Source organism: Patagioenas fasciata, chromosome 7 (genome assembly GCF_037038585.1).
Source record: "Patagioenas fasciata isolate bPatFas1 chromosome 7, bPatFas1.hap1, whole genome shotgun sequence".
Classification (NCBI taxonomy): domain Eukaryota; kingdom Metazoa; phylum Chordata; class Aves; order Columbiformes; family Columbidae; genus Patagioenas; species Patagioenas fasciata.
Window position 1 is genome coordinate 23,890,111 of NC_092526.1, and position 14,194 is coordinate 23,904,304.

The window sequence follows — 14,194 nt, forward strand, 5'->3', positions numbered from 1 at the left end:
GTTATTCCACATATCTACCACTAATCTCCTACTGTTCATGGCATGAGTCCTCCTTCCACAAGTCTCCTTCCTTCCTATGCTCCAGCCATTAATTATTGCACAACACTTTTTTTCCTTCCAAAGACTGCACTTCTTTAGCGCAGAGCTGTCCTTTCCTCTCACCACTGCAATTGGACTTATTTCCACAAACATTATCACCCATTTAATACATAAATAAGATAGCTGCAACATTACTTAGCCCTAGGTTTAAAACAGAAAACAGAAGCATTAAAAAAACACAATGTAGAAGCATAAGGCAACATTCTTTCCAATTTTATTATCTGACTCTCAAAAAAATGTCCTGATAGCATCTCCTCTATCCCAAAAATATACAATTCCATCAGTAAAAAGCAAAGCGGAAGTGCCACAGTAAGACTACTAGGGCAGAAAAAGTTTCTCTTTCAAAAGAGGGATGAATCATGCACAATTACAGAAGTCATCCACTATCCTATTCAGCCAGATGGAGAAAATAGTTTGATGATCTCATTACACATTTATCAAGTCAGTCCCAAATTTCTCCAAGCTTGTTGTTGATGTTTTAAGATTAAAACCTCTCAAAAAATAAAAAAATCAAAGTCTTCAAAATTAATTTTAATAACTGACATGCTGAAATTCAAGACTAAATAACATCAAGACAAGTCATAGTTAAAGAAGGCAGTTACAAACTTGAAATCAGGCTTTGTGTACAGACATATAGACCTTTCCCCTGAAGGAAGGTGGAATGCTCTTTAAACGAGGTTACTTGTAAACTTAGTGACTTCATTTCATGTAAATATTTTCAGATATTTACCATTACAAAGAACACAAGTTCTACCTTTCAAATAAAATTTCCACTTCTGCTCACAAAGTTTCCACCCAAAATTTATATTCACCCACAATTTACTGACCTCAGAAATGCCCACAGTGATCACAAAAAGTTTCTCCAGATATAAGCACCGTGGACAAGGGAACAAGCAAAGCAAAACCAGAAGAATCACCCAGCACCTACTGGTAGCCTGCTCTAGCACCTCTCAGTTAAAACAGGACAGTGAATTTTGTTCATTTTAAACTTCATTTTCAGCTGTTTCTGTTTGGAAGTGCCCTATGGACGTATTATGCTTTGTAAAGCCTTAATTAGAAAGGTAAATCAGCTCCCACACAGAGGCTCCAAAGCGATGGAGCAAGCAGTGGGTGTCAGGCGCTTTTTTTGAAGCCCAGCCTTTTTTGAAGCCTGCGAGAGCGGCCGCCCGAGGGCCGAGCCCCACGGGCAGGGGCACAAGGCCGCTCCGCTCCCAGCACCTGCCGCCCGAGCCAGCCGCCCGCTGCGCCGGGAAAGCCCCATGGCTCCGCCGCCCCCTCCCCGCACCCGTCTCTTCTTCGGAGGCAGCGCCCCAGCCCGCCGCCACGCCGCGCCGCCCCGCAGCAGCCGCTGGGCCGCCCGCGCCGAGGCGGGAGAGGGCGGGGACACCGGCCGCCCGCCCTGAGCCGCTTCGCTCCCCCGGGACTTGGGCCCAAGCTGGGCCACGGGCAGCACCAGGCGACCCTCTCCCGCCGCCCCGCCCACGGCGGAGCCAGTCCCCACTGCGGAGTCGCTGGGGCCGGGCCGGGCCGCTCCTCCCCCGCCAGCGCGTACCTGCCGCGGGCCCGGCCGCGCATCCCGCCACCGCCCGCCGAAGGTGGGGCCGAGGCGCCGCTGCTGCGCTCCCATCAGACCCCGCGCCGCCCAGACAGCCAATGAGCGCCTTGCTGCCGCAGGGCGCGCTGGAACGGGGAGGGGCGGGGCCGCTTTGTGATGCGGAGGGCGGGGCCGGCGGCAGTGGCGGGTGGTGGCACGGGGCCGAGGGGGTGTGCCGGGCCAAACCGACGCGGCGCCTGTTGGAGGTGGTCGCCGCCGTCCTACCACCGCCACTGGCGGGCTGGGGAGGCTGAGCATGTCCTCCTGCGGCTGCGGTAGTTATTTACAGAAAAACGAGTGTTCTAGCACTAAAACCTGGGAACACGAGAGTGGAGCTACCGTGGGAAGGTTTGCAGCAGCCTCCTGGCACTGCCGTGCTCGGCCTCTGCCGGTGAAGCCTGTGCTGACCCCGGTGCTGGATGTGTTTGCTCGCGGCAGGCGCTGAAAGACGCCCCGGGGTCACAGTGGCTGCGCTGCCTGTCCCCTCCGCGCCCCTCGGCAGCCCTGGGGCTCGCTGGGGAAGCAGCAAAATTCTCTATTTCTTTAATTTTCGTGGCTGTAATAGCAGTGCCCTCTCTCCCGGTGCTCTGCTTTTATCAGTTTTCTTACGTGGTGTCCTTTCCCGGCCGACACCCGGCCCCATTTGTCCAGGGCCGAGCAGACTGAGGAGCAGAGAATACGAAGTGGGAGCAAGTGCACAGCTGTGGAATGAAGTCCTTCTGAGCACTGTGAAGCAGAAATTCATGTGCAGGAGCTGTGTACCTTCAGCTCACCATATGTGATAATGTGTCACAACACGGCCTGGAAGTCTTGGGGCTTTTTCCAGTTGCAGTGCGTTGGCTGTAGCTGGCAGGTAAACACCCACACAGCCTCCTACCCACAGCCCCTCAGCAGGACCCGGGAGAAAGCATGAAAAGTAAGAACACTCGTGGGTTGGGTCGAAAGAGATTTTAGTAAGTGAAGGAAAGAAGAACAGTGGTGCAAGGGAAATAACGCTCCACCTCCCACAAGCAGACTGATGCCCAGCCAGTCTTCAAGGAATTACCTACCCTGGAATGCAAACCACCCTGCCTTGTTATTCTGCTACCCTAGTTTTATTGCTGAGCGTGGTGTTACATGGTACGGAACATCCCTTTAACCAGTTCAGGTCCACTGTCCTGGCTGTTTCTCCTTCCAACTTTTGCCTACACCCAGCCTGCTCACTAGGGGAGCATAGCATGAAAAAGAGAAAGCCTTGACACTGTGCAAGTGCAGTTCAGCAATGGTCAAAACATTAGTGCAGTTTTAGTTACAAAATCCAAAACACAGCAGCATATGGGCTGCTATGAAGAAAGCCAACTCTATCCCAGCCAGCTCCAGTACACCAATTTTTAAAATAATTTAAATGCAAACAGAATAGGCAAGCCTTTTAAGCCAAGTGAGGACAAACAAGATATCCCACCACCTTTACAGGCAACACAACTTCAAGCTTTAAGTAGCAGAACTACTGAGTCTGATGATCTGCCAGGTGTTCATTCTTAGTTTTGACATTTAGTTTCTGCCAGTGTTCAGAGTGAATCTTGCTACTCTACATTAGTAGCTAGTTCCAGTATCAGTGAAGTAACAACTTTAGCTGCAAATCATGGTCTATAATGGGCTTCAAATAAGTTCATTCAAGGTCAAAGCAAAATAATGGCAGTCAATGCAGAGCCACTGACTACACCGGAATTGCTCTGCTACCAGTTACAGAGGTCAAAACTGTAACCGCTTCTGCAGCTTTATTTTCCTCAATGAGACCCAGACTGTTCCTTCCTTTCCAAGTAGAAAGACTTGGTGACTGAGCCTTTCCTTCACTTCAGCTTGCACTCTAGAGGGACATCTGCTTAAATCCTTGTAGCAATGACTATCGCTCTGCTGAGAGGACGTCTTCCTTTATAGTTTCAGATGAAATACAGCTATAGCCCTTTCCTGGTTTTAATACTTCAAAGTGGTGCATTGCTCTAAAGCAGTTGATTTAAATCTTCATCTTTAAGGTATCTTTAGGCATACCAACATCTTTTTCCATGGTCTAGCATTGTATCCACTTAAAACAAACCCAAATGATGACATTATATTTAAAGGCTTTTTTAAATGCTGTAGCAAATAATGGCATCTCCAAGAATCTTCTCCTTTTTTTTTTTTTTTTTTAGAATTTTCATGAACTTTTTCAAGTTATCACTAAATCCAGCTCTGATTCAGGGCTGAACCAGAATTGTGAGGAAGATTCCAGGCTGTACACATGTCCTTAGGTCCTGTTATAGAACTGATTTTTACGCAGGCATCTTCCATGAGTTTCTAATCACTGCCATACAATTACAAATCTATTTAACTGGTAGTTTTTAAAAGGTATTATTAGCTACCATTATTAAAGTTTACATGCAGATGAGGTGCTCAGCTTTCTGATGTTACATGAGAGCATGTAGCTACCTGTTTTAATCATTTCAAGACATACAAAAAAAGTGGCATTCCTGAGGTGGAGTGACTTTAATACCATATTTTGGCATGATCTACTTTAGAAATATGCTCTGCAACAGCAGCATGGAGGAAAATATCGTAGCTTTTTTTTTTTTTTTTAATATGCAATAGTATTAGCTTCTTTTGATGTTCTTTTGATCCAGCCACAACATTTGCAGTGTCAGATGCCTGTATTCTTGCAGTTGACTCTTATTCCCTGAGCTTTTTGGTCATTTATCATGTATGGCATTTCAGTGCTCCAGTGCTTTCAGGAAGTCCTTTGTACCTGACTCTTCCTGATAAATTATTACCTGAAAAAGAAATACGTGATCCATCAGGTCAAAAGATACCTTTTCAATAGACTGACATATAAAAAAACTATTAAACAGTTTCATACAATCATCAGAAAAAGCCAAGATCAACTTTTCCATTCCATAAATTATTCTTGTTGTGATTAAGACATTTGCCATTGATTAATAATAATTATTATTATTACTAATACTGTTAATGCTATTACTTACTATTGCTTTTGCAATTGCTATTGCTATCACTATCACTGTTGCTGCTACTGTTGCTATTGCTATTAGTATATCACTATTGCTGTTAATTATTAGTAGTACAATTATTACTGTTGTTATTTTGTTTATGATTGTTCTGTGGCAAAAAATATAAACATTTAAAAGCTTTAAATAAATATTTTTTTTTTAAACTCCTAGTGTCTTAAGCCTCTTTGCTGATACCCTAGAGTGTGAACTTTTCTATACTTGAAAGACCATGAAGTTTAAAGCAGGAATGACATTCTCATCTTTATTTGAATACTACACATTTCTGACAATATGTTTAGCAACATGGTTAAACTTTAGATTATTTTTGTGGCACAGTGAATCAGGAAAGTGATTTCTCATAAAACGCTGAAATGTATGTGTTTGTTCTGTCATTAAGCTCTCATGAACAAACAGAAGAAACCTAGTGTGAAATTGTCACATGAGAAACAGAAAGATGGGTTTGCCTCTGTTTGAGATAAGTTATGCTTCAAATCATGTATGAAGTTTTAGAAGCAGTTACTATACACATAAGTACATTCCCTTCCTTGATGGGCATGACTTCAAGCTTCTGAGCCTTTAATGGTTATAATGAGTAATATATGTTTGTAGTTAGAAAAATGACTGTATAAAAAATAACTCAATGTTCTGTAAAAAAACATACTAAATCAATTTTCCCTGATCTCCAAATGGAAGCATGATTATTCTCACTGAAAGTATTTGAGCTGTATTAATACCTAAGTCAGCTATATAATTTTTGCTTCCTGGAGCAGTTTGCTCTTTGAACAAATTAGGGTTCTGATTCAACAGGATTCCTCCTCTTTAATAAACGCATAAGTACATCCTTAAATTTTATTAACATCTATTTCCTTGAAGCTAAATAAAATAAAGAATGCTTTCCAATAGCCTTTTTAATATGGTTGCACCTACTGGACAAAGTGGGAACTAACCCAACAAAATGAGGGCCAGATTATGAGTAATTTGAATGACCTGTTGACCTTAAGAGGATTTTTACTTGATTAAGAATAATGGAATTTGGAACCAAGTAAATATGATTCAAGAGACGGATGAGAATGGGTTGTTCTTGGTGCAGCGAGCCTCCCGTTGAGTGTGGGAGCCGTATCCCATTTCTATTCAACCTGACTGCATTTTAGTGCTTTCTTATTAGTCAAGCTGGAGGAGACAGGCAATGAGAAGGAAAGTTCTAATTAGTACATATATTTTGCTTTTGATAACTGCTCAAAATGGTAGATAGAGCATTACCTATGTTAAATGCATTTCATACATACTGCTGATTGTCACAAGAGCTTACTTTAATGAAGTATTAAATTTACATATAAAATTGGTTTCAGCAAAGTACCAAGAACTGGGTCTGCTAATAAGCTTTGTTCTGGTTGGAAACCAAACGGAACCGCAGAGTTGCACAATGCCAGAAATAGGACAATAAATATTTTTGGCACAGTTTCAAAGGTGCATAATGCCAGACATAGACATGTAAAAATATGCAAGCTCTACAAAGATTATAAAAGAAATAAAATCACAGTTCGTAATTCATATAATCATGTTAAATAGCAGGCTCATAAACCAATTCATATAATATAATCCACATGTAAAAGTATCTGTGATTTTATTCAGTTAAAGATGACAATTATTAGAGCTCCCCTTGAAAGCAAATATATATCTTGCAAGCTGAAGGACAATGAACAGTTGCTTTGTTCATGTTTAATGGTATAAACTCTGTTAGTCTTTTCACACACGTGATTTTCAAATAACTCGTCAAAGAATGTGAAATTTGAAAGCATTCAGCATTTCAGAACACATTTCAGCAACTGAGTATCCTCTACTACAATTATTACTGCTTCAAGTTCAGATAATTTAAGATCTGAATTTAGTCCTTTCATACGCGAAACTCACAACGTGATTTTCTCCTGGTGGTCATACCAGCAAAAGCCTGAAACAGAGTTTGAATGAATTATATTAGAAGGATGTCAAAAAATATTCCCTTTCTTAAAATAAAACTACTTCATTAGATGCATATAGAAGGTGTACAAAAAGCAGAATTTCTACTGTAATCACTCTGATGACCTCAGCGACTGGTAGGGTTTAAGGTCATTCCAAGCCTGCTTTGTCTACACAGAGGTGCTTAGGGAAAATTAATGTGTCTTGCATTTTAAAAACACATTTGGGAACTGCCATTTTCGAGCAGTGAGCTGGGTTTCTATTGCACATTTTGGGAGTACTCTCCATATTCCAGTCATAAACTGACCTGTAATCAACCAGTTGAGCAGTGAAAAGAAAGGACAGTAATAAAGCTGTAATGGTGCAAAGGTAAAGTATAGATGGGATGTGGAGGAAGAGAAAAACCTAAAATAGGACTTCAATTCTTTAGGCAAAACAAACCAGAACAAAATGTGCTAATAAAGGCTCAATTTCCAGCACAAGTAGCACATCAAATTGAGTCCTATTGAGAACAGGAGATTACCAGGTAATAGAAATAGCATGTTGTGAAGTCTAGGAGTTTGGCTTTAGGGCAAAATATGTATTTTTGTTATGTCTGAGTTATTTTATTAAGTAATATACATTTATCAATACTAGATCAGTTCTTTCATGCCAGAAAAGCGAGAAAAAATTACTATAATATATTTATGCTTGTTAGTGAATTTAGTTATTGTTGAAGGATAGTAATTTTACAAATTCATTTAATTAGCTTCACTTTAATATGGATAGATGTTAATCCCAAACGTCTTAACCTAATGTATAGTGGAAACTTACTTATTCACATTTTGCTAGCTGCCTGTCTTAGCAATTTGTTCTTCAAAACATCACAGTCTCTCTTCATTTTCACCAAAGATCTAATACCACAGTGCACTGAGAAGATCAATGAAAAATAGCAGTATTCAGCACATTGTTAATAAAATAGTATTGTCTTATTGATGGCCCTCCTGCCATTTGTTTCTTTCTCTATATTTAAGACGTAAACAGTTTGGTGCTGCCTCTGTTTTGTGCTTGAATGACTCATGGCTACCAAATTGGGTCCTGGGATTCCTGGAAACTGCCACAGTGCAACTCTCCATCTCCTATTCTGTAAAGTAATGTTCTAAAATATACCTATCTGACATATGCACTGACAAATCATAATATTTCCTATTTGGCTTGTTTGCTTACTCTTTGATTTAACAAGAAAACTTTCAGAGCACTAATAGTCCAAGTTTGAAAATCAAGTCTCTTTAAAATGTCTTGATCTTGGCATCCAAGAGCAGAGGAATCCATCCATACTTCTTAGGTACTTTTTTTAATCTTGACCTATGTATCTTCCTTTTTTTTTTGTATTAGGAAAATAACTTCTGACTTATGCGAATTATTTTCCCTTTTTGTTGTAATATAACTAAAAATTAACAATAAAAATAAATCATTACATTATTGCTGAGAAAAGTGCAGGCACCACACATATTTCTAACAATCTATAAATGCATTCCTACAAACCTGTTTATTGGATAAGTCTGGCCATAAATTGGCCAGGATACAGAACTTTATATGAAAAGAGCAGAACATTGAACAAAAACATTGTAAGTCCGCAGTATTAGATTTAAAGTGAGGTAACCACAAACTCCTAAACATGTATCCCAAAACTCACAATCTTTATAATGAAAGGAAAAAACCACATCATATAACTGTCTTAGCCAGGCAATTCGGCATTTAACTTGTTTATTTTTCAGTTAAACAAAATCCAAATATCTCTGGGGAAGACAATGCTAATAACAAACATAACCACATAAGCTTTGTGTATGAAACTCAATTTTAGCTTTAGTAGGGCCTGTCAAATAGGAAATTGTAGTAAAAAGCTAATAAACCGTAATCAATTTCTATCACACAGAGAGACTGGGCAATTTTTTTTACCCAGCTTGCTCCAGAATTTCTGGTCTGAGTCCTGAAATATTTGCATATTCCTTTGATATTACTCTTAGTTTTGCAAGTAATTTACCATACTTTTAAATGAGAAAATTCCGTCTTAATAGAAGAAATCCTAGTTAATGAGTGCATTTGAGAAAACAAAAAGGATTTGCCTTTTGTTTTTCTGGTGATGTTAAGAAATTTCTTGAGTATGTGATTCCCTACTGGTAGAACTACTGTTGATTTCCCTAAGAGCAGGAACAGCCTACTCATGGAATAGCCACCTGCAGTCTGCTGATTTTAAACCCTTCCTGATGATGCTTCTTTAGCAAAGCATGGGCGTTGACATCTATTTGTTAATTCGTATATATCTAAAATAACTCTTTGCTTCTTCACACTGCTTAACTGGTTTTATTCCACTGACATCATCTTTTGTTCCTTAACACATGCTTAATTTACAATTTACATCTTCTCTATTCTTTGAGCTTTGGGTGAAATTAGACCCTAATCTTTCATTGAAGTCTAACTGGGATATTTTAGCTGCATGCTTCCCCAAAACTTTATTATGGTTCTACACAGTTGTAGGGGTCCAGACATAATGCAGGACTGAGACCTGATTTCCTCTGATACCTCTGTGACAGAAATTTCCTTCATTACTTGGGTATTTTTATCTATTCTTTCTCTTCTTGCCCTCCACAGCTTTTGCAGACTGGCAGAGTGGCAAGATAGCGTATTTTTTTTATTTATCATTGCTGCTGTATTACCTGGACTGTGCATTGGTTTGGGAGATTGGTCAGCTCATCTGATTTTATACCACCCATACCTTCAAAAGTGCCAGCCTGTGCTGGGTGCTATAGTGAAGAAATCCCACAGATTCTGGATTTTAGGGATGAGTGGACTACATAAAGCATTGAGAGGAGTCAGTTAGAGCTGAAAATGTTAAGCATGTAAAAAATGGTAGACTCATGTGCTCTGAAGTCTTTCTTGGGCATTCAAATGTTTCCTCGCTATCTCATTGCTCTGCTAAAAGTCTTTTCAGTTCTTAGCTTAGATCACACTACATACATTTTCACATTCTGAGGTAAATTCTTTCTTCAGCTGAACACAACCGGCTCTTTGGCTTCAGCAGGTTTCTGCATGGGGCCATCTACCCGCTCTATGCTAGAGTGTGAAGTTTCTGTCTTGACTGAAATAATGGAAGAAGCCTTCATAGGCTTCTAAAGAGACTGTGAAGGCAAGAGCTAGCAGCACCCTCATTCTTTACCCCAGATCTCAAACAAGAAAAATGGCCCTTCACTGGTACTCATAATTGTGACAGCATTCACAGCACAGATATGAAATATTTTAATTTGCAGAAGGGTCTGTGCCTTTTGCAGATCCACCAACCAACAGTTCCTTCAGCTCATATTGCATCTCCCACAAAGTCATTTCACCTGACCAGGAAAGCAGACAGAATGGGAGGAGGAGAGGTGGGAATCCCTCTATCCACAGCCCCCAAACCACACCAGTGCCATTGGACCCAGGACACTGATCACCGACTTCTAGCCTGAGCCGGACTTCCCTGTTGCAATCAAGCACTGCGAGGGAGGCATTCATCCCCTGCGCACAGTCAAAACCACACATCTCCATTTCAGAAGCAGGTGTGTTATGAGGAGTTGATATCTGGTTCATTGTATTTTTTAAATCTTTGTCTTTGAAATGAGAATGCAGTGATCCACCCAGCTGCATACAATTAGGAGCAGCAGCTTGGCATAATAGTGTGAGGAACCTTTAATGGGTGTTTATAGGTTGAAAGCATTAGCCTCTCTTTTAAATGAAAGGAGCAGTAGAAGAAATAGTAAGTGCTAAAAGATAATTCAGAGTGCCCTTAGAGGAAGATTGGTTGCCTTTGAAGCTTCAAAATGCCAGGCTTTCAGAAGACCTCTGTGTTTCAGTATTGCCAATAAGGAGAGTGGGAAACTATTTAAAAATCCTACTAAAAAAAAAAAAAAAAAAGGTGGCATTAGCATATTTTAGCTGCTTGAAAGGTTAAAACATTCCAGCAAAAGGGTCTAGATTGAGGTATGTGAGGCAAAAACAAATACTTCTCCATAAAATGGCTACACTAGCATAAAGAGAAATACTTAGTAGGCTTAAGGTGGGAATTTAGGGAATAGTATTTTTGGGTTTTTTAACAGGAAATACTCTTTAGGCATTTTATATAGGGGGTTCTGCATTTGTGAAGGGATAATTTGCTCTAAAATATGTGGGCAACCAGCCTAAATTCTCTAATTGAGTAGTTTGCTTATAACCCCAGGCCATTAGGTGAATGTAAACTATTACAGGCTTAGTAAGAAAATAGTCCCATTAGGATTTTTGTATTTGTATGTGGTTGTGGGTTAGTGTGACTGTTTCCAAAATGATGGCTTAATGAAAAGGTCTTTTTTTCTGAGTTTGCAAATACCTGCTTTCACAGCTTTGAAATACCCAAACTCAAATTAAGCTGAAGAGTTCTTTTTTTTTTTTCTATTAGAAAATACCAGATCAAGGGTTAACTATTAGTTCCAGTGTGAGTTATCTAGGAAAAATCACAGATATGTTTGCAATCTTTAAAAAATAAGTATTCCTGCAGAAATACCTAATTCAGTTTTCTCCATATTTCTTAAACTCTCCTTAATTTTAAGTGTCAGCTATTAGCGCAGTAAAAATTATCCTCTGTCCTATGAGAAAACGGTGGTCTTTTTGGAAGTGTATTTAGCCTTCATGCTTTGTACAGGTACTTCAATTGCTAATGTTAAGATGTCACACAGGCTGCTTGTAGACGCATATTTCTATAAGGATGGAGGCAACTTTATGTGCAGCTTCCTTTATACTGCTAGTATTAAATCTTGTACTTTTCACTGTATAATATGTCTCTCAGCTGAATAGTCTATTGCTGTTCCTGTTCCCAGGCAAACTCTAGCCTATCAGATTTTATTTTTCATGGCCACTATATGTACATAATATGGTAAGATATTAAGAAGAGCAAACATAGCTTTAATTCAGAATAATAGGAATAAGTGGCCTACCTATAAACACATTAGAAGTCAGCCCTAAATTCACTGATAACTTCCAGCAGCCAACTTCCAGCAACCAAGAGTTATTATAAACTCCAAAGCCTATGAAATGAGAAAAGTCCTGTAATAGCTTTGGTGCAGAAGAAGGTACAGAAAAAGTATTAATACTTGTGTCAGTGGTGCCTAAACTCCAAGGGAGAAGTGTGACCACAGAGGCAGGCAGTTCTCCAGATGGAGTGAAGGAGGGATGCGGGTGTAGCTCAGCACTCCTTGGGCCCTGGAAAATATTCACCTAGCAGAAGAAATCCCAAGTCTGAAGACTGCCACAGTTTTCATGTGAATTGACAAATCTAGCAATATAACAAGAACTGGAAGATTTAAAAGAGAGAAGCAGGGACGCTAACATTTTGCACCCAGCCTGAGTAAAACTGAAGTAAAACGTTGGAAAAGGAACCTACACACCGAAAAAGGGTGGTATTGCAACATATAAATAATCTGGTTGCTCAGAGGATTAGAGGGAATAACACCAAGAGTAGCTTCCTATAGAATTAAGAAACTATGTAAAGGGGATTTATTAAAAATAGAATGGTCACATGGCTTGTTCTGCTTCTCTTATAGTGTCAGAAGATTGTAAGTTGTTGATATTTTCCCATGGTATCAGCAATATGAAGGATTTTGTTCTTTGAGTAAAAGAGTAATAAATAGGAGATCTCTGTTTTGAGGATTTAACAAAGTTAAAAGCACTGCAAATCCAATGAAATAAAGCACAAATGAGAACAATATGAACACAGAATAATCATAAAAGTGCAGTCAGGAGGAAGCACTATGCACAACAGTCGGTTTCTCTGTCTATACCTATAGGATCTGAGGTAGATGGAAAGGAAAACCAGTCAAAGTCGAAAGTTGAGCATTATAATCTGAATAGGTTATTGGGACAACCATTTAAGAAAAAAAACATGGAGATTTCAGATTTTTTTTTAAACTTGATCTTGGCATCACAAGCAAACGTACTTCAGGCTTTCCTTCTCACACACAAATTCCCCCACAGGCTCATGCCCTCATCCTTTCTGTCCCATACTGTCTGCACAGACACTGGGAACTTGAGAATTAAAGCGAAACATCATCCTAGGTCTCAGTCCCATGACCTGGATCCACATGATTCACAATTACAGCTGCAGACAATTACAATGAAAGGGGAAAGGGTATTCAATCCCCCTCTAAAAATGTATAGATGTAGTACAACAAGAACATCTGCTCTGGAGACATGGAACGTGTTCACTGCAGATATTTGGAAAATTTATTTACTGAGCCCTAACACATTGCCACTCAGGATGTGTGAAATAAGAGACTTATTTATTGGACAAATTGGAAAAAAGCACATCCCTAACTTAATGACAACTTCTCTGCTAGTCTTAAGTTATTCATCCAATAAGATGCTTTAAGATTGTGTTTTTACTTTGGGGAAAACAACGTATTTCTCATTAATGTAATAGCTTAACTTCTGGTGCTAAAATTTGCAAACATTAGTCAAAGGCAGATATGCAAGCATTTGGTGTGAACAGTGTAAGTCTGAATATCAGAGACAATGTACAATGAGGTCTTCTAGGAGGTGTTGGAAACCTTAGCTGTACAGAGTAGTATTTGCAGTACTTAAAAGTAAGATTAAAACTCATATGCAGACAGTTTCCTGGCTGTAACTGCAAATTCAGGTGTTTTCTTGGAGTCATGAATTAATTTCAATTGTTCATTTGTGTTTCCTCTTCTGCCTTCAGGTTCCTGGCAAGCTTAACCCTCAGCACCATTTTAGGCTCCAGGTTTTACCCTAGGCCAGTAGAGCTGGTGCTGTGGGCTGTCTCTCTAGAGGACATTAGAAATCACCCCTGAACATGGAATATAAACTGAACAGTGAACCCTGAACATAAAAACAAATGGAAGTTTCACTAACTTAATTGAACACTCTTGAGTTTCCTGCAGTACAAAGAGGCTGTGCTGGTAAAGGTTCTTGCAAAAAGGCTGCTGCTCTGAGGACTCTGAGATCCTCCTTAAGAGCACTCACGCTCTTCCCAGAAGAAAAAGCGGACTATGAACACCCAGCATTTTGCCTGTGATGGTATTTCTGAATTCCCCAGCCTCTGGTTCTTCCCACCCACCTGACCAACCGAGTAAAACAAGCTCTACAATGATATGCAAATGTGGCTCTTACTCAGTTTTACTGTCATCACCTTTCCTATTCCCCACTTTGCCTTACACAATCTGGCTGTCTCTTAAGGTCTCTAAGGCACCGTGGCCTTGGAAATATGGGGCAAGAGGGGGATTTTGCAGATGTTCCATTACTTGGGCAAATTCACCTAGGCAGGATTCACATCCTCTCTTCTGTTTGCTCTCTGGATTATCCTATTAGGGATGTTCGTAAGCCAGGAAATTTGGAGCAAATATTGCAAAATACCTGCAGTCAGTGTACATGTGAGGATCAGGTTTCATACACAGATACCTGAAAATTTTCTATGTGACATTAATTGCTTAAGGTGTCTGAATCAAATAGTTATACTCAATCAGCCTTG

General features: G+C 40.0%; 1 protein-coding gene across 5 annotated transcripts in view; it reads right to left on the bottom strand.

The window, feature by feature from the left end:
- Nucleotides 1–1,760, bottom strand: part of LNPK (lunapark, ER junction formation factor) — a 59,881-nt gene extending 58,121 nt beyond the window's left edge. For all 5 annotated transcript variants that reach the window (XR_010651597.2, XR_011740004.1, XM_065841374.2 and 2 more), the window contains exon 1: nucleotides 1,652–1,760. The gene's annotated coding sequence lies outside the window, so the exon portion shown is untranslated. The remainder of the gene's footprint in view (nucleotides 1–1,651) is intronic.
- Between the last annotated feature and the right edge of the window lie 12,434 nt (nucleotides 1,761–14,194).